We start from the raw sequence: 23,376 nt of genomic DNA, 5'->3' as shown, positions 1-23,376 counted from the left end.
AATGTGTCAGGCTACATAACTTTGTGATGGAGTGACTACACAGAGACCAGTGAACACATTGCAAGGTGGGGAAGGGAGGCAGGAGAGGCCTGCAACACTGTGGGTAACAGGATCTGCACAGCACCATAAACCCTGGAAGTGTATCCATGGAACAGTGCACTTACAAATGCTGGTGAAACACAACAAACACACACATGTACCTACCCCCTTCCGGCTGCTGCATCTCGTGTAGGCGCCTGTCCAAGTCAGGAAAGACCACCGCCAGCACACGTTTCTGGATGTGGGAGAGACGGCGGCGCCCGCGGTTCTTATGGCTCTCAGGTGAGTCCCCCAGCAGGACCCGTGCGATCCTCCGCGTCCAGCACCGGATATCCTGCCAGCGTTTCCTCACCTGGGGCAGGCGCCGCTTCCGACATATCTTCTCCTTGGCAGAGGCGTCTACCTGTGAGGATGGACAAGTGACACTACCTCAATACACCTGGCACATGTCACAGGGACACAGATTATAACACATTTGCTGTTTCCAACAAGGCATAGTATGCATCCAACGCATTGCACCTTTGTCATAGGGACATGATCCTCTGGGGGAAGGCCAAAAGCAGTACGTGCCATTTAAAGGACACAGGTGGAATGAGGGCAACTACACAAGCAATGCTCCAGGCTCACACTGTGCATCACACCCACCCCTCCTGTCTCTGGGCACTGCTGGGAGGACTCTGCACCCACCCCTCCTGTCTCAGGGCACTGCTGGGAGGACTCTGCACCCACCCCTCCTGTCTCTGGGCACTGCTGGGAGGACTCTGCACCCACCCCTCCTGTCTCAGGGCACTGCTGGGAGTGATAGGCCCCCACCCCTCCTGTCTCAGGGCACTGCTGGGAGTGATAGGCCCCCACCCCTCCTGTCTCAGGGCACTGCTGGGAGTGATAGGCCCCCACTCCTCCTGTCTCAGGGCACTGCTGGGAGGACTCTGCACCCACCCCTCCTGTCTCAGGGCACTGCTGGGAGGACTCTGCACCCACCCCTCCTGTCTCAGGGCACTGCTGGGAGGACTCTGCACCCACCCTCCTGTCTCAGGGCACTGCTGGAAGTGATAGGCCCCCACCCCTCCTGTCTCAGGGCACTCCTGGGAGTGATAGGCCCCCACCCCTCCTGTCTCAGGGCACTGCTGGGAGGACTCTGCACCCACCCCTCCTGTCTCAGGGCACTGCTGGGAGGACTCTGCACCCACCCCTCCTGTCTCTGGGCACTGCTGGGAGACATCAGGCATTCCCCCCCTGGGACCCCCCCTACAGTACATAGCATGTGTGTCACACCTGGACACAATGGCAGAAGTCACAGTCACAAAAAAGGGACACAGTCTGTGCCAGTGGACACTGAACTCACCTGATAACCTGGTCGCCCATACAGCATGGGGTACCGTGGGAGGATCACATCCACCAAAGCCATGCTCTCCTCCAGGGTGAATGGCTGTGACCTCTCCACAGCCCTTGACATGGTTCCAGGGAATCAGTAGCAGCAGCTGGGTCGTGGAATACAGAGATGTGCAGGCAAGTGCTCCCTCGTGGGACCTGGCTGCCTTATATCTGCCTTGCTGGCCCATCTCATGCACAGGAGTACAGAGTGATTGGTCACTCACATATGCATCCTATGTTTCCTCCAATCCCTTCAAACCTAGCAGTCTGTGGGTTCTCAATCAGTTTTTTTCTCCTGCATGATGTCAGCCCCACAAACACATTGCAACAAAGTATATTCATTCCAACTGACTTCTGCTGTGCACCTTCCTGAGTAAAATCAAAATTTGAACTTGGTCTCCATGACAACCAGCATGCATGTAGGCCTTAATACTTGTCCCTCATGTGTCCCCTATGTAATTTGGAGCTTCACACATAGGTACGGTGCGTTCCGGGGCCCTAGGGCACCCCAAATGCATAGCAACGGCCCGTACACGCGTGCCTATGTTCACTATCACTATGGGTGTCCTCGCGTATGCGTACACGTAGTTGTACGGGCCGTACACACGCCTGTACGCTCACTATCACTATGGGTGTCCTCGCGTATGCATACTCGTAGTGGTACGGGCCGTACATACACACGCCTGTACGCTCACTATCACTACGTGTATGCATACGCGAGGACACCCATAGTGATAGGGAGAGTACAGGCGTGTGTACGGCCGGTACAACTACGTGTACGCATACGCGAGGACACCCATAGTGATAGGGAGAGTACAGGCGTGTGCACGGCCCGTACAACTATGTGTACGCATACGCGAGGACACCCATAGTGATAGGGAGAGTACAGGCGTGTGTACGGCCCGTACAACTACGTGTACGCATACGCGAGGACACCCATAGTGATAGTGAGCGTACAGGCGTGTGTACGGCCCGTACAACTACGTGTACGCATACGCGAGGACACCCATAGTGATAGGGAGAGCACAGGCGTGTGTACGGCCCGTACCACAATGGGTGTTCTTGCGTATGCGTACTCGTAGTGGTACGGACCGTACACATGCCTGTACGCTCGCAATCACGATGGGTACACATACGGCAGCACTCCCATAGTGATATGGGAACGTACACAGGCCCTCTTAGCAGCAGTACGGCGGTTTTCACACATCACAGTGGTGACAGGCAGCACACAGGAAGGAATGGGCGGACATACTTGTCCATGGATGGACATACTTGTCCATGAATGGACATCAAGGCATTGTCTGTGCATTACTACATGTGTGGGGCACAGGTGTGACAGGCTGTGATGTGGCACATTACTCCTGAGTCGAGAAGGCACCAGATGTATGATGAGATGTGTACAGATGTAATGTGTGACGGTGCAATGTGTGCCAGGCATGCCCTTGACTCCTTGGACATGTGTGCATATCGTACTGCACACTTGGGATGACCGACACTGGCATGGCACGGACACCAACACACGGAAGTGTCCCCTGATGCCCGTTACAGGGGTTACCACACCTGACTTGTCACTCCCCACGGTGCACGATGTGACTATGTCATGTATGTGTGGGGGCTTCCCATTTGGTTGATGTTGGAGCACCCTCAAAAGCTGCAGCTGTTGCAGCAACCAACATGTGTCTGTGTGTAGATTGACATTGCACACTGTTCCGCACACGATGCCACATGTGGTTTCGGATGTGAGGTGCGCATGTATGCATGGGACACGGAGTAGCGTGACAAGGACATGTCTGCATCCTCTCAATGAATGTGTGGTGAGTCATGACATGTGCACCTTCATGGCAAGGTGTGTGGGCTGTCCCAGTGTAATGTCATGTGACCTGTGGCTCTAGTGTTCCGCTACCAGTCTCTGCAATCGGCCTCCTACTTCTGCTGATGTGTGGGTGTATGTCACTCCTGTCTTGCGTCTGGCTGTTCACTTGCACTGGGACACAGCTAATCCCATGGCATGGCATGGGGAGGTTCTCAATCTCCGTGTGTAGCTGGGTCTTGGTAGGAGTGTCACCTGGCAGGCATACGTGTGCAGGGCATGTGGCACATACCTCACTCTGTATGTAGCATATGTGTATAGACAGAATAACATGTGCTCAGTACAAATGATTTGTTGTTGTGGTGCACTCACTCTTACTTGTCACTTCCAAATTGCTGCAGAGCGCCGCCTCTTCCCCGAGCAATGCCGGACTTGGCTGCCATGCGGGAGAATGATCGAATCCGGTGCTACCGCTTCCCACGACGGTTGATTCTGGAGTTGACGGCGAGACTGGCACCACACCTGCAACCGCTGCACAGGTATCCTACGGCACTGACACCCAAGCTGAAGGTAATGGCAGCCCTACATTTTCTAGCCACGGGTACCTTTCAAAATACCATAGCTCATGTTGGTGGCATGTCCCAGAGCATGTTCTGCCGTGTGCTGCATGATTTCTTAGAGGCCATGTTGATTCACCTGGATGACTTCATCAAGTTCCCAACCCCTGAACAGATGACTGGGATCAAGCGTGGATTCTATGCCCTGGGAGGGATGCCCCATGTCATTGGGTCCATAGATGGGACACATGTAGCTTTGGTACCACCACACGCACGGGAGGTAGCGTACCGCAATCGGAAGCACTACCACTCCATCAATGCCCTTGTGGTGTGTCTGTCCAACATGGTGATTTCACATGTCTGTGCTCGTTTTCCAGGATCAGCACACGATGCCTACATCATGAGGCGTAGCAGGATGCCTGAAATGATGATGCAGCTGCGCAACGAACGAGCATGTGTTGTTGGTGGGTACAGTCTGTCTGTCCTGTATTTTGCATAGCCTACCAGCACGACGGCTTCACCACTTCTAACGATGTCCATGTGTGCTTCCCATGTAGGGGACGCTGGCTATCCCAACATGCCATGGCTGCTCACACCTCTCCGCAACCCCATCACGCCGGCCCAGCTCCGCTACAACACCGCCCATGGACGGACAAGGCGAGTGATAGAGAGAGCCGATTTCGGTGCCTCCACAAGACCAGCGGCGCACTCCCATATGCCCCTGCGAAGGTCTGCAAGATCTTCATGGTCTGCTGCATGCTGCACAACATGGCAGTTGAGAAAGCTGTGCCACTCATCCTGGATCAAGATGACGAGGACCATCCACCCGTGGAGGACGAAGGGCTTGACAATAGGGCTAGTGATGTGGAGGATGTGGAGCCGCAAGAGGACATCCGGACTCGGCTCATAAGCAACTTCTTTGCTTAGTGGTGAGTACCAGTGTCTGAGTGTGCACGCATTGGTCCCCGTGTGGCATGTGTTGTGATGTGTGTCTCCACCTGCATGTATGGCACGTGAGTCAGAGGTGTGTGTGGGTGTGTCACTGGAGTGATGGTGCCAGTGATGGTTGTATTTCCTCAGTCATAATTGTGACCTAGCATGTTGTCATCCATACATGTGTCGAGTAAATGCACATGCAAGTGGCTGTGCTTTTTGTGGCTGACTTCTTGTGTGTCTCTCTTCCCCAGGTACTTGCGCATGCCGTCTGCTGGTTGCATTGTTGTGGCACTGCTATTCCTCATGGACACGTCATCGTGGGCTGACTCAGCGTTACAGGCACGGACACGTTTGGAAGTCTCTATAGGATAAGGGATGCATCAGGGGTGTATTGGGTGTGGCAGTTGTTCACGATGTATGCACACTGCCCCTGTCGATGTTTGGTTCCTCTGCAGACATGTAGCATCACCATGGTACACATAACATGCAGCTGGGTACACCTGAATAGATGGTCAGACTTGTTGACAGTCATCAGTGATGGGATAGTTGATTGTGATGATGGCATCAATGTGTGTAACACTGCCCTCGGACACATACGGTTTGCATTGGCTTGACATGGTGTGGGACTTCTACATCAGCGGATCAATGGTGTATGGCAGTCTCTCCGTGAGCAGCTGTGGGTGTTTAGCTGTTGGCCGACAATTGTGTGCCAGTTCCATGGCTATCACGCATTTGTGCTGCAGAAGGGGGGTGCCAGTGTTGGACCCACATGTTACTCCACATGATGTGTTCATGTGTACTTCAAGTTGCCTCTGCAATCCCGAAAACATGACTAATAAAGTGTCCCTATGCCTCCAAGGTGCCTCTTCTCAGTCAATGCTGGTGTGTTGCCACGGTGCATCCAGCATGTCTGGCATGGTTTTCCCGGAGAGTTGCTATGTGTCGATGTGTCGAGTAGCAAGATGCAAGCTGTGTGTGTGGGCTGAGACTGTGTATTGGGCATGATGTCCATGACTGTGTGGGTATTGTGACATGTGCCATCCCCATGCATCCAACGTTGGCCAGGCCCCCATTCTCTGCATCCACCGGACTCAAGCTTGCAGGACATGGTTCTGCCACCTGTCTGCACATACCTGGGTGCCCCCCAGGACACTCCACATGATCCCTGACCTCTGCGCATGACTGTTGCTGTACTCAATGTGTCTGTCAGCACGGTTGTGCGGCCACCCCCTCAGCTGGTTGGGCCCATCATGGGTGTGTATGGTGCTCCATGTCTGTCTTGCCTAATACACTGTGACCCGTGTGTCCTGTGCCAGACTCAGGCCCCAGGGTGTGGATGGTCTAAGTCAAAAGAGAACTCAGGCATGTTTAGACTTTACAACACACATGTAAGGTAATAATGCAACCAGCAGGCATCTTCTCTTCATGGTGTGATATTTTATTTTGGGGGGGGGGATAAAGTGAGGGGCTTTCCGGGAGTTTGGAATCCAAAGTTCAGTAGGGGAGTTGGTGTCCTTGCCATTGGAAATCCTCATTGTCCATGCCACAGTCTTTGTCAACATTGGTCAGACAGTGACCAGCAGAGCATGTGGCAGAGATTGTCTCTTGATGCTGTGATGCTGTTGCTCCAGTGGGCCAGGTGCCAGGCCAGGTGTCCTGGGAGATGGTGATGTAGCGCCGACCCTCACGGTCCTTTCCGTGGACGACCCGGCCTCCTGCGGGGACCCTCAGAAGCAGGCCGTGACGATGTTTGGGATGCTCCGTCGGATGTCTCCTCCTCCTCCTGATCCCTCCCTGTGGGTGGTGATGTTCTACGCCGTCTGGCACAGGGAGGGTTGCCCATGTTGTCGGCCATCCGACGGAGTGTATCGTGAATCCCCTGGAACACCGTCACTTGCTCAGCCTGTCTGTCCTCCATCCTCCGTTGGTGTTGCAGTAGACAGGCATGTTGCTGGGCCTGCTGGGTCTTTATCTCATCGAGGCTCCCCTTGATCTCATTGAGGGTGGACACAACCTGGGCCATGCCCGTGGTGTCCTGCCGGTATGTGTCCAGGATGTTACGGACATGGGAATATACCGGTTCCCCAGCCAACTGGTCAGGCTCGCGCCTCCGCCGTCCTCCACTCCCACCACCCCTGCCCACTTGCACCTGGCCTGCCCTTGTGGGTACATCGGGTCTCCGGGACCCCTGAGGGGTGGCATTGGCATTGTCGCCTGCCTCCTGGTGGGTGCCCGGGACACTGTGTCCCTCCTGGCCAGCCTGGCTGCATTGTGGTGGTGGGGCAGGGATCCTGGGTGTCTCCTGGGATGTGGCAGGAGTGGGGGTGGTGGTTGGCACAGTTGTACCTGACGCAGGTGCTGCAGGTGGTTGGACACCAGAGGGGCCAGGTCGGTCGGGGTCGTCCACAGAGTTGTGAGAGTCGTCGCTGCCGGTGGGATCGGGCTCCTGTTGATCCGGGTCCTGTGAGTCTTCCCCCCCAGTGTTGGGGGGTGAACCACGACGTTGACCTGTGTGTGAGAGAGACAATGTTAATTTTGGTCCATGCAACATCCATGTTTCATCAGTTTCAAAGTTGGCACTTTTCCTCTTGGAATTAGGATCTGTCTTGCATTCCACTCACAGTGCACTTGTGCATGGGTGTGTCCCTTGGGCACCACTTTGGCCCCTTTAACTATGTGTGGCACAGTCTTACTTGCTGCGTCAAGTGTGACTGCAGTCAACAGTGGAGTGGGCAGGTGTGGTGAGCCGTGCACATGGAGTGGATCCACACACTTATATAATGCAGGTAGCTGTCGTTGTGCTCGTGAACAGGTTGTGACATGGCCCTGTGTTTTGCCATGGTGAAGAGGGGGGGTTCTGGCACTGGCCACCCTTGGCTACATGCACGCAGTCTACCTGCTGACGAGCAGACATTCCCACACACCACACGGCTGATTTGCTCTCCCTGTGTCTCCCTCCCTCTCTGTCCCCCTCTCCCTCCCTCTGTGTGTCAGCCTCCTCCCTCTGTCCGTGTCCCTGTGTCTCCCTCCCTCTATGTCCCCCTCTCCCTCCCTCTCTGTCCCCCTCTCCCTCCCTCTGTGTGTCAGCCTCCTCCCTCTGTCCGTCTTCCTGTGTCTCCCTCCCTCTCTGTCCCCCTCTCCCTCCCTCTGTGTGTCAGCCTCCTCCCTCTGTCCGAGTCCCTGTGTCTCCCTCCCTCTCTGTCCCCCTCTCCCTCCCTCTCTGTCCCCCTCTCCCTCCCTCTGTGTGTCAGCCTACTCCCTCTATCCGTCTTCCTGTGTCTCCCTCCCTCTCTGTCCCCCTATCCCTCCCTCTGTGTGTCAGCCTCCTCCCTCTGTCCGTCTCCCTGTGTCTCCCTCCCTCTCTGTCCCCCTCTCCCTCCCTCCGTGTGTCAGCCTCCTCCCTCTGTCCGTGTCCCTGTGTCTCCCTCCCTCTCTGTCCCCCTCTCCCTCCCTCTCTGTCCCCCTCTCCCTCCCTCTGTGTGTCACCCTCTGTCACATCAGCCCAGCTTCCTAGACACACACTTTTTCCAGTCCTTTGAATGGCCCTTGGCTTGTTGATGTGAGTTTGTGTCTGATCTCCAGGCACCCATTGGGTGTAGTGTCTGTGTGTGCGCTGCTGCTGTGGTTGTGTGTGCTGCCACTCTTTCACAGTGTTGGCTGTTCATTAGCTGCTGTCATGTGCAAAACAGTGCCTTCACTCCCATGTGTTGATGCAAGGCGTCCGCCATTTGCTGGCGAGTCTTTCCTGTGTGGGGACACACTGTTTGTCTGGCTGTGACCTGGGCCATATGGGCAGAGCGCATTGTTGTCTGCTTCTGAGTTGCACTATGTGATTTTTGGGGCCCACCCTCCCGCCATCCGGGTTACCGTGTCATGTGTTGGTGTCTTCTGTGGCCTGTGACTTGACATTGTCTAGCTGGGTGCATGGGGCATGGTGGCGGCAGTGGCATGTGCGTGTTCATGGAGTGTGGTTGAGTCATGCGATAGGTTGGGGTGGTTGCGTGCCTGTTAGTGATTTTGGTTGTGGATGACGTTCCCCCCATGTGAGGTGCGTTGTTCGTGTACTCACCCAGGTCTCGGAGTCCTCCTAATCCTTCGACTGCCTCCACCGGCTGTATGGCCATCACCCTCTCCTCCCAGGACTGGTAGTGTACGGGTCTGCGGGAGGGCCCTCCTCCAGTGGCGTTGGCCTGGTTGTGTTCCTCCAGCATCTTGGCTCGGACCCTCCTCCGCAGATCATACCACCTGGCTTGGCATTCCTGCCTGGACCTTCTGGTGTCTGTAACAGCATTCACAGCATCAACGATGGTCTGCCACATGGCTGTTTTTGCTGCCATGCTGGTCTGTCTGACCAATGTTCCAAAGAGCTGTGGCTCGACTCTGAGGATTTCATCAACAAGGACCTCCAACTCTCGGTTACTGAACTTTGGATTCTTGTTAGTGGGCATGGTGAGGGGTGTGGGTGTGGATGGTGGGGGGGTGTGTGGATGGTTGTGGGTGTGTGGGTGTGGTTGTGCAGGTGTGTGTGTGTGAATGTGATGAGGGGGTGTTTGTGAAGGTGGTTGTGTGAAGGTGTGCAAGTGTAAGGTGTGGTGAAGCTTGTAGTATGGTTCTGTCGTGTCTGGCAGCAGTGAGTCTGTTGCAAAGGCTCATGGTTTGTGTGTGTGGGCCCTTTTTATTGGTACATTGGTGGGTGTGGCTGTGTTTGAAGTTTGGGTGGGTGTGTTATAAGGAGTGGTGGTGTTTTGGGCCTCTGTTTTTGGCAGTTGCAGGTCAGTGAATGTGTTTTTTTAGTGTTTGTTGGCCATGTTTAGTGGCTTTGTGCCATTCGAATAGTGTATTCTTGTGTTGTTTTGTTTTGTCCTGGTTGTGTACGTGCGTTTTGAGCGTGTGTACGGTGTGTACATGGGCCATTTGGTTGTACGGTGCTGTCCTTGTGTGTGGCTTGGTACGACTCGTACATGCGGTTGTGATGTTGGGGCCTGGGGTGCGCTCCTTACTTAGGAGGTTGTGGTGGGGGTGCGACTCTGACGTACAGGGGTGTACATGCACGGGGGTAGGACACGTACAGGGGAGGGGGTACGACGCGAACGTACTGGGGTGTACATACACGGGGGTAGGACACGTACACGGGTGGGGTACGACGCGAACGTACTGGGGTGTACATGCACGGTGGTACGACACGTACAGGGGTGGGGGTACGACTCGGACGTACAGGGGTGTACATGCACGGTGGTACGACACGTACAGGGGTGGGGGTATGACTCGGACGTACTGGGGTGTACATGCACGGGGTAGGACACGTACAGGGGTGGGGGTACGACGCGAACGTACTGGGGTGTACATACACGGGGGTACGACACGTACACGGGTGGGGGTACAACGCGAACGTACTGGGGTGTACATACATGGGGGTACGACACGTACACGGGTGGGGGTACGACGCGAACGTACTGGGGTGTACATGCACGGGGGTACGACACGTACACGTGTGGGGGTACGACGCAAATGTACTGGGGTGTACATACACGGGGGTACGACACGTACACGGGTGGGGGTACGAAGCGAACGTACTGGGGTGTACATACACGGGGGTATGACACGTACACGGGTGGGGGTACGACGCGAACGTACTGGGGTGTACATGCACGGTGGTACGACACGTACAGGGGTGGGGGTACGACTCAAACGTACTGGGGTGTACATACACGGTGGTACGACACATACAGGGGTGGGGGTACGACTCGGACGTACAGGGGTGTACATGCACGGGGGTAGAACACGTACATGGGTGGGGGTACGACGCGAACGTACTGGGGTGTACATACACGGGGGTACGACACATACACGGGTGGGGGTTCGACGCGAACGTACTGGGGTGTACATACACGGGGGTACGACATGTACACGGGTGGGGGTACGACGCGAACGTACTGGGGTGTACATACACGGGGGTACGACACGTACACGGGTGGGGGTACGACGCTAACGTACTGGGGTGTACATGCACGGTGGTACGACACGTACAGGGGTGGGGGTACGACTCGAACGTACTGGGGTGTACATACACGGTGGTACGACACGTACAGGGGTGGGGGTACAACTCGGACGTACAGGGGTGTACATGCACGGGGGTAGGACACGTACAGGGGTGGGGGTATGACTCGGACGTACTGGGGTGTACATGCACGGTGGTACGACACGTACAGGGGTGGGGGTACGACTCGGACGTACAGGGGTGTACATGCACAGGGGTAGGACACGTACAGGGGTGGGGGTACGACGCGAACGTACTGGGGTGTACATACATGGGGGTACGACACGTACACGGGTGGGGGTTCGTCGCGAACGTACTGGGGTGTACATGCACGGGTGCGGGTTCGACACATACACGGGTGTACATACAGGGGGGGTGTGTACATTAACGGGGAGTGCGACTCGAACGTATGGGTGCTGGGGGGAGTGTTGGGCGCGTATGCGGGGACATGTCTCCATGGTTGCAATGGGAGTTCGGTGCGGACGGTGTTTTTACCATACGGTTGTGAGATCGGACGCACGGGTTGGATCGTGATTCCTCGGTCGGACTTGACTTTTCACATTTGTACGGTAAATCATCCGAGGACGTGTCGGACACATTTTCCGACCCGAGGACGTGTGGGGAAATATTCCGACTGCGGTTCGTATGGACTTTTTACCATGCGAATCGTGATTGCCAGTTTGTACGGCACTTGTACGATTCATACGGTAAAAAGACCGGATACGAGTCATACGGGGAATTTTTTTACCGGATCGTAATCGGCACCACAGTGTCTTTTCCAAACCAGCAGTTTTAGATATTTTTTTTTCTAAACAATCTAGTTTTGATCTCAACTTACCCGTTAAAATAATAGTGATTCCTTCATGTAGTATTTTATCGATGGTTTCCATTTTGACAATTTCTTCATTTTCCAATTTTAATAATTCTTTGTTGAATATTGAACACTCACGCAGTGTTGGCATTAAGCAAATCACTGACTTATTTTTAGCAATTTCCACATACACTTTTGCAGCAACTGCATTTTCATTTGGAAAGACATTGCAAAGTAATCGACTCTCCAAAGCTTCTTTCCCTTTTTTTGAAAGAATTCCAATTCCTATATCTTGAAGAATACTTCCATATTCAACATCATTTGCATGTCGCATATTTGTTGTCAGTAGGCCTGGGCAAAAATTTTGTTCCGTTCGCGGAAATTGCGATAATTTGACATTTTCGTGTTCCGCGGAGAGCGCGAAAATGTCAAAATTTCCGGTTTCCGCAGCATGGCGATAATTTGTTTCTTGCTCGCGCTGTAAAATAATACATTCTCGCGCGTGCGCGATCGCCTTACCTGAATCCCTGCGTTCGCCGACAAGTTTCCTTGATCCGGTCGCCTTCTCCATGAGATGTTGTATTGTTTTTAGCCATTTGCGCTGTCTCGCGACAGTTCGCACCCGCAGTGACGTCATGCGTTGCGCGATCACGTCTTTCTTCTCGCGATCATGCACCGTGAGACAACTCAAAACATGATGGCCGCGCCCGCAAGCAACCACATGGGTAAGTTGGCGACCCGCAACCATGCAGAAAATCTCGCGAACATGTGGGAAAAAAACTTCCGCATTTTCGCGATATTTCCGCTTGTTTGCGATAATTTTAAACATTTTCGCAATAATTTGCAAAAGTTAATTTCGCAAATTCCGCCCACCCCTAGTTGTCAGTTCTTTGTATTCAAAATTACTCCAAATGTTCACATTACCAACACTGCCAAGAGACTTTCTAGTATGTTCATGGGCAAGTGTTTTAAATACCGGTTGTCTTTTTACCGGTGTCAGTTGCAGTAGATCTCCAAAAACTATGACGTGTTTTCCTCCAAATAACACTTCATACTCTGTTTTAAGAATTTGCTGCATTCTTAAATGCACAAAGGCAAGCATCAAGTATGAAACCATGCTCACCTCATCAATAATGAGAAGTTTCATTTTCTTCAGCACTCTTGAAACTTCACAACAAGCTTCTCCAGATAGCTTGTGGTATTCCAATTTGTTCTCATGCTCTACTGGCAGCATTAGTAAACGATGTAAAGTAATTCCTTTAATGTTATGTGCTGCCAACCCAGTTGGAGCAGTGACAACAGAAGACAAATGCGACTCAGTTGTTTTTTGCAGATAACTTGTCATTACTTTAATTAAGAAACTTTTTCCTGTTCCAGCTTGACCACTCACATACATTCGGATAGGTTGAAATGATGTACATGAGCAGTCTTTCTTTTCATGAAGTAATCCATGGTCAATCTGCTATTTCTCTTGCTGATATATTTGTTTCTGTTCAACATTTAGTTGCTCTTCCAAGTTTCCTAACTGTATTGCATCTTCTTGTGCTTGATACATTGCTGTTTCCACCTCATTCATGGCAATTGCTGCTTCATTTTCAACAATTGGTTGTCCAAGTGGATCTTGACTCAGTGCAGCAGAACTTTGACTGTCTTGAGAACTGTCTCTAGCAATCTCAGCTGCAATTGTAGCTTCTTGTTCAATTTCATCATTCAACATTTTCACATAATTTGCGAAAGCACTGCATTGTATGCTATCTTTACAAGCAGTAAATGAATCTTCATAGCTGGGAAAATCTCCAAGTAATTCCAGTTCAGAACGCCATGGTTTGAACATTTGCAAAAGGGCTAAATAGTATAATTCCCTTTTGTCAGCAGTGTCGCAACTCAGTTTTCTGTGATTAATTAAATTTCCTTTCCTTTGTTTCACCAGACATCCTTCAGAACCAATCACTCCATATTTTCCATCGTTGATGTTCTCTGTAATATTCCATTTAAAAGTGTAGTTTTGCAACACTTCATAGAGACACATGTTCTCAAGATGATGACTTCTCTTTGGATAGTATGGTGCTGATTCGGATCCTGGAAAAATTTCCCCCGTCCGAATTGAATCTGGACTTTTTTCCGTCCGAATCGTACAAGTAGCGTACAAACTGCCAAGTATGATTCGCCTGGGAAAAACTCCATACGAATCACATCGGGAAAATTTCCCCACACGTCCTCAGGTCGGAAATTGTGTCCGACACATCCCCGGACGATTTACCGTACGAATCGGAAAAATGAAGTCCGCCCGCGCAAGTACGATCACTCCCGTCCTTTCGATTTCACAACTTTATGGAAAAAACACCGTACGGCCCGAACACCCATAGCAACCATGGAGACACGTGCCCGCATATGTGCCGAACACCCCACCACAGACCCCGCATGTACGCGCAAAACGCCCCCCGGCCGCGGATGTAGGCGCCGAACCCCCACCAGTGTATGCATGGAGCGTACCCCCACCCATGTATGCATGGAGCGTACCAACTCCCCACCCGTGTATGTACGGACCGTACCCACACCCGTGTATGAATGGAGCATACCAACACCCCACCAGTGTATGTACGGACCGTACCCCCACCCGTGTATGCATGGAGCGTACCAACTCCCCACCCGTGTATGTACGGACCGTACCCCCACCCGTGTATGCATGGAGCGTACCAACTCCCCACCCGTGTATGTACGGACCGTACCCCCACCCGTGTATGTACGGACCGTACCCCCACCCCACCCGTGTTTGTACGGACCGTACCCCCATCCCACCCGTGTATGTACGGACCGTACCCCCAGCCGTGTATGCATGGAGTGTACCAACTCACCACCCGTGTATGTACGGACCCTACACCCAGCCCCCCTGTATGTACGGACCGTACCCCCACCTGTGTATGCATGGAGCGTACGAACTCCCCACCCGTGTATGTACGGACCGTACCCCCACCCGTGTATGCATGGAGCGTACCAACTCCCCATCCGTGTATGTACGGACCGTACCCCCACCCGTGTATGCATGGAGCGTACCAACTCCCCACCCATGTATGTACGGACCGTACCCCCACCCGTGTATGAATGGAGCGTACCAACACCCCACCAGTGTATGTACGGACCGTACCCCCACCCGTGTATGTACGGACCGTACCCCCACCCGTGTATGCATGGAGCATACCAACTCCCCACCCATGTATGTACGGACCGTACCCCCACCCGTGTATGTATGGAGCGTACCAACTCCCCATCCGTGTATGTACGGACCGTACCCCCACCCGTGTATGCATGGAGCTTACCAATTCCCCACCCGTGTATGTACGGACCGTACCCCCACCCGTGTATGAATGGAGCGTACCAACACCCCACCAGTGTATGTATGGACCGTACCCCCACCCGTGTATATACGGACTGTACCCCCACCCGTGTATGCATGGAGCGTAACAACTCCCCACCCGTGTATGTACGGACCGTACCCCCACCCGTGTATGCATGGACCGTACCCCCACCCATGTATGCATGGAGCGTACCAACTCCCCACCTGTGTATGCACGGACCGTAACCACACCCCACCCGTGTATGTACGGACCGTACCCCCACACGTGTATGCATGGAGCATACCAACTCACCACCCGTGTATGTGCAGACCCTACACCCAGGCCCCCCTGTATGTACGGACCGTACCCCCACCCGTGTATGCATGGAGTGTACCAACTCCCCACCCGTGTATGTACGGACCCTACACCCAGCCCCCCCTGTATGTACGGTGCGAAACACCACCACCGATGGACGGTGCGGACCATCACCCAGCCCGTGTTCGTACGCACCCTACCCCAGGCCCACACACCAGCACCCTCACCCAACATCGGGCATGTACGAGTCGTACTAAGCCATAGCAAAGGACAGCACTGTACAACAACATGGCTCATGTACGCACCGTACAGATGCCAAAAACACTCCTACTGAACCAGGACAAACCAAAAAAACACAAGGAGAGTCAATTCGAGGCACACAACACCACAAAACATATCCAACAAGGCCAAATACATCCTATACACTGACCTGCAACTGACAAACAGCTAAACAGAGGCCCAAACCACTACCACTCCTTATAACACACCCACCCAAAGTTCAAACACAGCCACACCCACAAATGGACCAATAAAAAGGCCCAACACACACAAACCATGATCCTTTGCAACAGATCCACTGCTGCCAGACCCCAGAGACAACGCACTGCACCATACTTCAACAATCAATACACCTTACACCTGCACTCCTTCACACAACCACCATCACAAACACACCCTCATCTCATTCACACACACACACCTGCACAACCACACTCACACACCCACAACCATCCACCCCCACACCCCCACAACCATCCACACCCACACCCCACACCATGCCCACTAACAAGAATCCAAAGTTCACAAAGGACGAGCTGGAGGTCCTTGTCGACGAAATCATCGACATCCATGTTTCATTCTTTTTTGATTTGGCACAGTTCCTCTGGGTGGTTGGATTTGGCTAGCATTCCTCTCACAGTGCACTTGTGCATGGGTGTTTCCCTTGGCCACAGCTTTCGACACATTACCTATGTGTGACACAATCTTAGTTGATGCATCTTTTGGGAATGTAGTCAGCAGTGTAGTGAGCGGGCGTAGCAAGCCATGCAGAGCCGCCTTACGTGTTGCACTGTACGTGGCCAAATGTTGTTTTTTCCATGCTATTTGAGAATGCAGGTAGGTAACTTAACAATTTGTGACAGGGTTCTGACAAACACAGTGGGTGGGTATACTGGGTGTAAGGTTCTGTTTGTGCCTGCAGCACGGATGTACTCGTGCACAGATTGACACATGTCCCAGTGTTTATCAAAGGTTGAAGGGGGGGTTCACGCACTGCCAAACCTTGTCTACAGGCACACGGTCCACCTGCTGACGAGCGGACATGGCCACACCACCCAAGGGTGATTTGGTCTCCCTCTGTCTCCCTTTCTCCCTCCCTCTGTCAGCCTCCTCCCTCTGTCCGTCTCCCTTTCTCCCTCCCTCTGTCAGCCTCCTCCCTCTGTCCGTCTCCGTTTCTCCCTCCCTCTGTCAGCCTCCTCCCTCTATCCGTCTCCCTCCATCTCCCTTTCTCCCTCCCTCTATCAGCCTCCTCCCTCTGTCCGTCTCCCTCTATCTCCCTTTCTCCCTCCCTCTGTCAGCCTCCTCCCTCTGTCCGTCTCCCTCTATCTCCCTTTCTCCCTCCCTCTATCAGCCTCCTCCCTCTGTCCGTCTCCCCTTCTCCCCTTCTCCCTCCCTCTGTCAGCCTCCTCCCTCCCTCTGTCTGTCTCCCTGTGTCCACCTCTGTCTCTGTCCCTCTCTCTGCCCCTCTCCCTCCCTCTGTGTGTCACCCTCTGTCACCTCAGCCCAGCTTCCTGGGCACACACAGTTTGCAGGTCTTTCAAAGGCCATTGGCTTGTTCATGTGGGTTTGTTTCTTCTCTGCCCGCACCCATTGGGCGGAGTGTCTGAGTCTGCGCTGCTGCTGTGGCGGTGTGTGCTGACACTCTTTCAGTGTGCTGCGTCTTCATTAGCTGCTGTTATGTGCAAATTGTGCCTTCATACCCATGTCGTCCTGCAACGCAGCCACCATTAGCAGGCAAAACAGTACTGTGTGGGGACACAATGTTTGTATGGCTGTGCCCTAAGCCATATGGGCTGAGGGCATTGTTAGTTTTGAGGCCCACCCTCCCGGCATCGGGGACATCCTGTCTTGTGTTGGTGTTTTGTGTGGCCTGTGACTTGGCATGGCCTTGCTTGGGGCATGGGGCATGGAGGTGCTAGTGGCATGTGTGTGTTTTTGGAGTGTGGTTGTGTCCGGTGCTGGCTTTGGGGGGGTTGCGTGCATGATTGGTATTTGGGTTGTGTATGGCGTTCCCCCCATGTGAGGTGAGTTGTTTGTGTACTCACCAGGCTCTCGGACTCCTTCTAGTCCGTCTACTCCCAACGGCGGCAGCGTGGCCACCACCTTCTCCTCCCAGGAATGGTAGTGTACCAGTCTGCGGGCCGGACATCCTCCAGTGATGTTGGCCTGGTTGTGGTCGTCCGTCATTTTGCGGCGGACCGTCCTCCGCAGATCGTACCACCTGGCTTGGCACTCATGCCTGGTCCTTCTGGTGGCCCCAACAGCATTCACGGAATTGACTATCCTCTCCCACATGGCAGATTTTTCGGATATGCTGGTCCGTCTGACCAATGTTCCAAAGAGCTGTGGCAGCAAAAATTATAATCATGGACCGATGATTTAATGGATCTGGATTATCGAACTAGCTAATTTTTGCTGCCACGCCCCCGAAGTATCTACGCTATTGGTGATCGGGCGCTTACCTATCCCTTGGATATCTTGGATATCTATGTTCCTGAGTTCCATGAGGCCAATTTTGAAGCCCCTGCGGTCCTTCATGTACGGCGCTATTGCTGACTGACAAATGTGTGGTGTATCTGACCGATGTATACGTTGAACGCCCATACTCCGACCAGATTGAGCGAACCTCTTTTTCATGAACACGCCTGGCTACTATCCTTGACGCACAACTGCGTTTGTGTATATCTACTTTAGATTGATATTGTGTTGCCATCTCCGACATCGGTGGTTCATTTTTAAGTTCTGTTCTTGCCCCTACTATCCTTTGGTCTACGCCCTGATGAAGGTGGGGCCCCCCTTTGGGTCCTATACCGAAACGCGCGTTGGCGCCTGATTTGTCTCTTGTTCTAGAGTATCTCCTAGTTTGTCCTGGATGATACATTAGTTATATCATCCATCTGAGCACCAACGGATAGTTTGTTCCATCTTTGACCTGAATTGTTTGTTTTGAATGTTGTCTGGAATGATTGAATGTGTGCATGAATTAGATTCTCGTGTGGGGCACTGAACTATGTTTCTTGATTTATATATATATATATATATATATATATATGTATGTAGGTCTTTGTTTGATCAAATGTTGAATATTTATGTATGTATTAACCCTATTGTCTTTTGTAAAAATTGAAAATAATTATTCAACCAAAAAATAAATAAATATGAGAGATATATTTTTATCCACAACTTTTGTTTGGAGATTTATGTCATTTAATCTGTCCATTCTTTTCCTGTTTAGTCTTGTCTGTTATCAGGGACCTATTTTTTAGGCCCTAACATATATCATTTGGACTAGTATTGTTTCCTTCTTTAGTAATTGCTATTTACCCTGCTTAGACCGGTCCTATATTATGTTTTAGGGGTCCCCCTCTCTTAATCAGGAACCGGTAATGTCACACGTCAGCAACATCCTCGACTCATATCTTCGTGACGCCAGGGGCATGGTCCAGATTGCGTCCACCCTCACAGACATCAAGGGGAGCCTCGAGAAGATGAAGACCCTGCAGGCCGAGCAACATGCCTGTCAACAGCGACAGCAAGGACGGATGGAGGCAAGACAGGCTGAGCTCGTGGCGGTGCAAACGGAAATGACCCGTGCACTCCATCGGATTGCCGAAAACATGGGCAACCCTCCCTGTGCCACCAGGCAAAGAACATCACCACCCACAGGGAGGGATCAGGAGGAGGAGGATTCATCCGATGGAGCATCCCACGCATCGTCACGGCCTGCTTCTGAGGGTCCCCGCAGGAGGGTGGGTCGTCCACGCAAAAGACCGTGAGAGTCAGCGGAACATCACCATCTCCCAGGTCACCTGGCCTGGCACCTGGCCCTCTGGCCCAACAGCAGCACAGCAGCAACTGACATTCTCTGCCACATGGCCTTGCTGGTCACTGTCTGACCAATGTTGACAAAGACTGTGGCACAGACTCTGATGACTTTCAATGGCAGGATACCAACTCCCCCTGTGAACTTTGGATTCTACACTCCCGCCAAGCACCTCTTGTCACCCCCCCAAACACGTACCCCAGCACCAATAAAAATCATCACAAGTTTGCATTATTCCACTGCATGTGTGTGTTGTAAAGTCAAACCATGCCTGATTGCAGAAGTAACTCCAAACATCCTTACTCTGGGGTCTGAGTCTGGCACAGGACACACATGGGTCACAATGTACCATCCAAGACAGACATGGAGCACCATACTCACCCGTGATGGGCCCAACCAGCTGAGGGGGTGCCCGCACAACTGTGCCTACAGACCTATTTAGAAGAGCAACAATCATGCGCAGAGGTCAGGGATCATGTGGAGTGTCCTGGGGTGGGTGTCCCAGGTATGTGTAGACGTGTAGACACGTGGCAGAACCATGTCCTGCATGCTTGAGTCAGGTGGATGTGGAGAATGGTGGGCCAGCCAAAGTTGGATGCATGGAGATGGCACAATTGGGTGTTGGATCACAGTGCCACAAGGTTGTGTTGTGGTGGTGGGCTGCATCCTGAGTGTGTGCGTGGATTGAGAAGGTCATCCTGCAGCTGGCAGTGATCCACTCCCCCATCTCTGTTGGACGTTGATGTGGCCTGGTCGCCGGATGTAGTAGCAGAGCTGTGCAGATGCACCCTGGATGTGGACAAGTATCATGGGATTTCTAACGCACATGTCCGTAGAGTGCATGGTAGGATTAGACACGGATGTTGTAGTTGACCTGGGGGATGGTCTCTCTTGCCTTGAGGTGGATGGAACTGGGGATCTTGTGCATAATGCAGAGTGTGCTGCAGCATTAGGCACAGATGCTGCTGATCAGCATAGCACATGTCAGCAAGCAATCCATGATGAACACCAGCTCGTTTGCGTGGACACTGGGTGCCCTTGCTGCAGGGCCTGCACCAGCATGCGCCATGTCAAGGAAACAATGCCACAAGTAGCACACAAAGACAAGGATCTCAGGAAGGAACTATGCAAAAGGTATATGTCAAGGAAGGAATGTCTGGTTCAACATGGCACACACACACACAATGGATTCACATGCAGCACAGTGGCCGTCGTGGAGACTGACATGCCACAATACCTACACAGCCATGGACATCATGCACAATACAGAATCTAATCCCTGACAAACAGCTTGCATCTTGCTACTCTACACATAAACTCATATGCACCATCTCTGAGAACAATGCCAGACATGCCGCATGCACAGTGGCAACAGACCACCATTGACAGAGATGAGGCACCTTGGAGGCAGAGGGACACCTTTATTACTCATGTGTGTCGGATGCTAATGCAACTCTGTCAACACATACACAGGTTATGTGGATGAACACGTGGGACCAACACTGGCACCCCCCTTACCACCACAGATGCTGGAAATCCATGGCACTGGCACACAAGTGACAGGTTACAGCTAAACACCCCCTGCTGCTCACGGAGAGGCTGCTATACACCATTGAGCCCCTAATGGGGAATTCACACACCATGTCAACCCGGTGCAGCCCGTATGTTTCCGAGGGCAGTGTTACACACATTGATGGCTCCATCACAATCCACAATCCCATTACAGATGACTGTCACCAAGTCTGACCATCAATTCAGATGAATTCTGCTCCATGTCATGTGCCCCATGGTGATTCTACATGTATGTAAAGTATCCAAACATGAATAGGAGCAGTGCACACACATTCAAAACAAATACCACTCCCAAAAAGCCGTGCTGCATCCCTTGCCCGAAGGAGATTTTCGAACTTGTCCGTGCATGTAACGCTGATTCAGCACATGTTGCTGTGTTCATGAGGAATAGCAGGAGCACAACAATGCCGCCAGCAGACAGCATGCGCAAGTACCTGTGGATGGGAGACACACCAGAAGTCAGCCAAAAGAAGCACATCCGCATGCATGTGCATGTACTCGACACGTATTAGGTTGTCAACATGCTAGGTGACAATGATGACTCAGGAAAAACATTCTTCTATTGCACCATCACTCGAGTGACACATCCAAACACACCTCTGACTCACTTGGAAGACATGCAGATGGACACACACATTGCAACACTTGCCACACACAGCCCAATGCGTGCACACTCAGACACTGGAACTCAACACTAAGCAAAGAAGTTGCGTATGAGCCGACTCCGCATGTCCTCTACCGCCTCCTCCTCCTCCACATCACTTGCCTCGTGACCAAGCCCTTCATCCTCCACGGGTGGATGGTCCTGCTCATCTGGATCCAGGATGAGTGGCACAGCTTTCTCCACTGCCATGTTGTGCAGCATGCAGCACACGAGGAATATCTTGCAGACCTTCACCGGTGCATATGGGAGTGCGCCACCGGTCTTGCGGAAGCAACGGAATCGGCTCTTCAGGAGGCCAAACGTCCTCTCTATCACTCGCCTGTGCCGCCCATGGGCGTTGTTGTAGCGGTGATCGGCAGCCGTGCTGCGGTTGCGGAGAGGCGTGATCAGCCATGGCATGTTGGGATAGCGAGTGTCCCCTACATGGAAACATCGTGGACAAGAGTGGGTCAGGAGAAGCAGTAAGACATGAAGATGACGTTAAATACAGGTCTGCCAGAGTATACCCAACAACAATACATGCTCGTTCGTTGCACAGCTGCAGCATCATTTCAGGCTCCCTGCTACGCCTCTTAATGTACGCATCGTCTGCTGATCCTGGAAAACGAGCACAGACATGTGAAATCACCATGTTGGCAAGACACACCGCAAGGGCATTAATTGAGTGGTAATGCTTGCGGTTACGGAAGGCTACCTCCTGTGCCTGTGGTGGTACCAAAGCCACATGTGTTCCATCTATGGACCCAATGACATGGGGCATCCCTCCCAGGGCATAGAACTCACGCTTGACAGCTGTCAACTGCTCAGGAGTTGGGAATTTAATGAACTCATCCAGGTGCTCCAACATGGCCTCTAAAAAATCATGCAGAACACGGCTGAACATGGTTTGGGACATGCCACCGACATGGGCAATGGTATGTTGAAAGGTACCCGTGGCCAAGAAATGTAGGGCTGCCATCACCTTCATCTTGGGTGTCAGTGCAGTAGGATACCTGTGTAGCGGTTGGAGGTGTGGTGCCAGCCGTGTCGTCAGGTCCTCAATCAAGCGTTGGGGGAAGCGGTAGCGGCGTATACAGTCACTTTCCCGCATGTCAGCCAAGTCCGGAATTGGTCGAAGCCCTGCAGTGAATTAGAAGGGACAACGAAGAGTGAGTACAGTACACCACCAATGTCAATGTACAGAGCACATGCTCAACAGGCAATACACATATGCTACATACAGAGTCAGGTCTGTGCAATATGCCCTGGACACGTATGCCAGGCATGTGACACTCCTACCAAGAGCCAGCTACAAACGTTGATTCTCAACCTCAATATGCCATGCCATGAAACTAGCTGTGGGCCAGTGTAAGTGAGCAGGCAGACGCATTACAGGAGTTACAGACATCCATATATGTGCAGAAGAAGGATGTTTATTGTACAGACAGGTTGCGGAACACTAGATGCACAGGTCACATGTCATAGAATAAGGACAGACCCCACACCTTGCCAGGAAGGATTACATGTCAAGACTGATCACACATACATTGAGAGTATGCAGATATGTCCTTGTTTTGGAACTCCGTGTCGATGCATACATACACACCTAACGTCGGATTACACATGTGTGCTGGTGTGCGTAACAGTGTGCCATGCCCATCTACACACAGATACACATGTTGGTTGCAGCAACTGCAGATGCATTTGACCAAACATCTACAGCAAACCTATGGGAACACATGACACACACATTACATAGCTACAGCGTGCAACGCGGGCATTCACTTGTCAGGGGTAACATTCCGTGTACCTGGCATCAGGGGACATTTGCGGGTGTCGGTGACT

This window comes from Triturus cristatus, chromosome 3_2 (genome assembly GCF_964204655.1).
Source record: "Triturus cristatus chromosome 3_2, aTriCri1.1, whole genome shotgun sequence".
NCBI lineage: Eukaryota > Metazoa > Chordata > Amphibia > Caudata > Salamandridae > Triturus > Triturus cristatus.
This window is presented reverse-complemented; position numbering follows the sequence as displayed.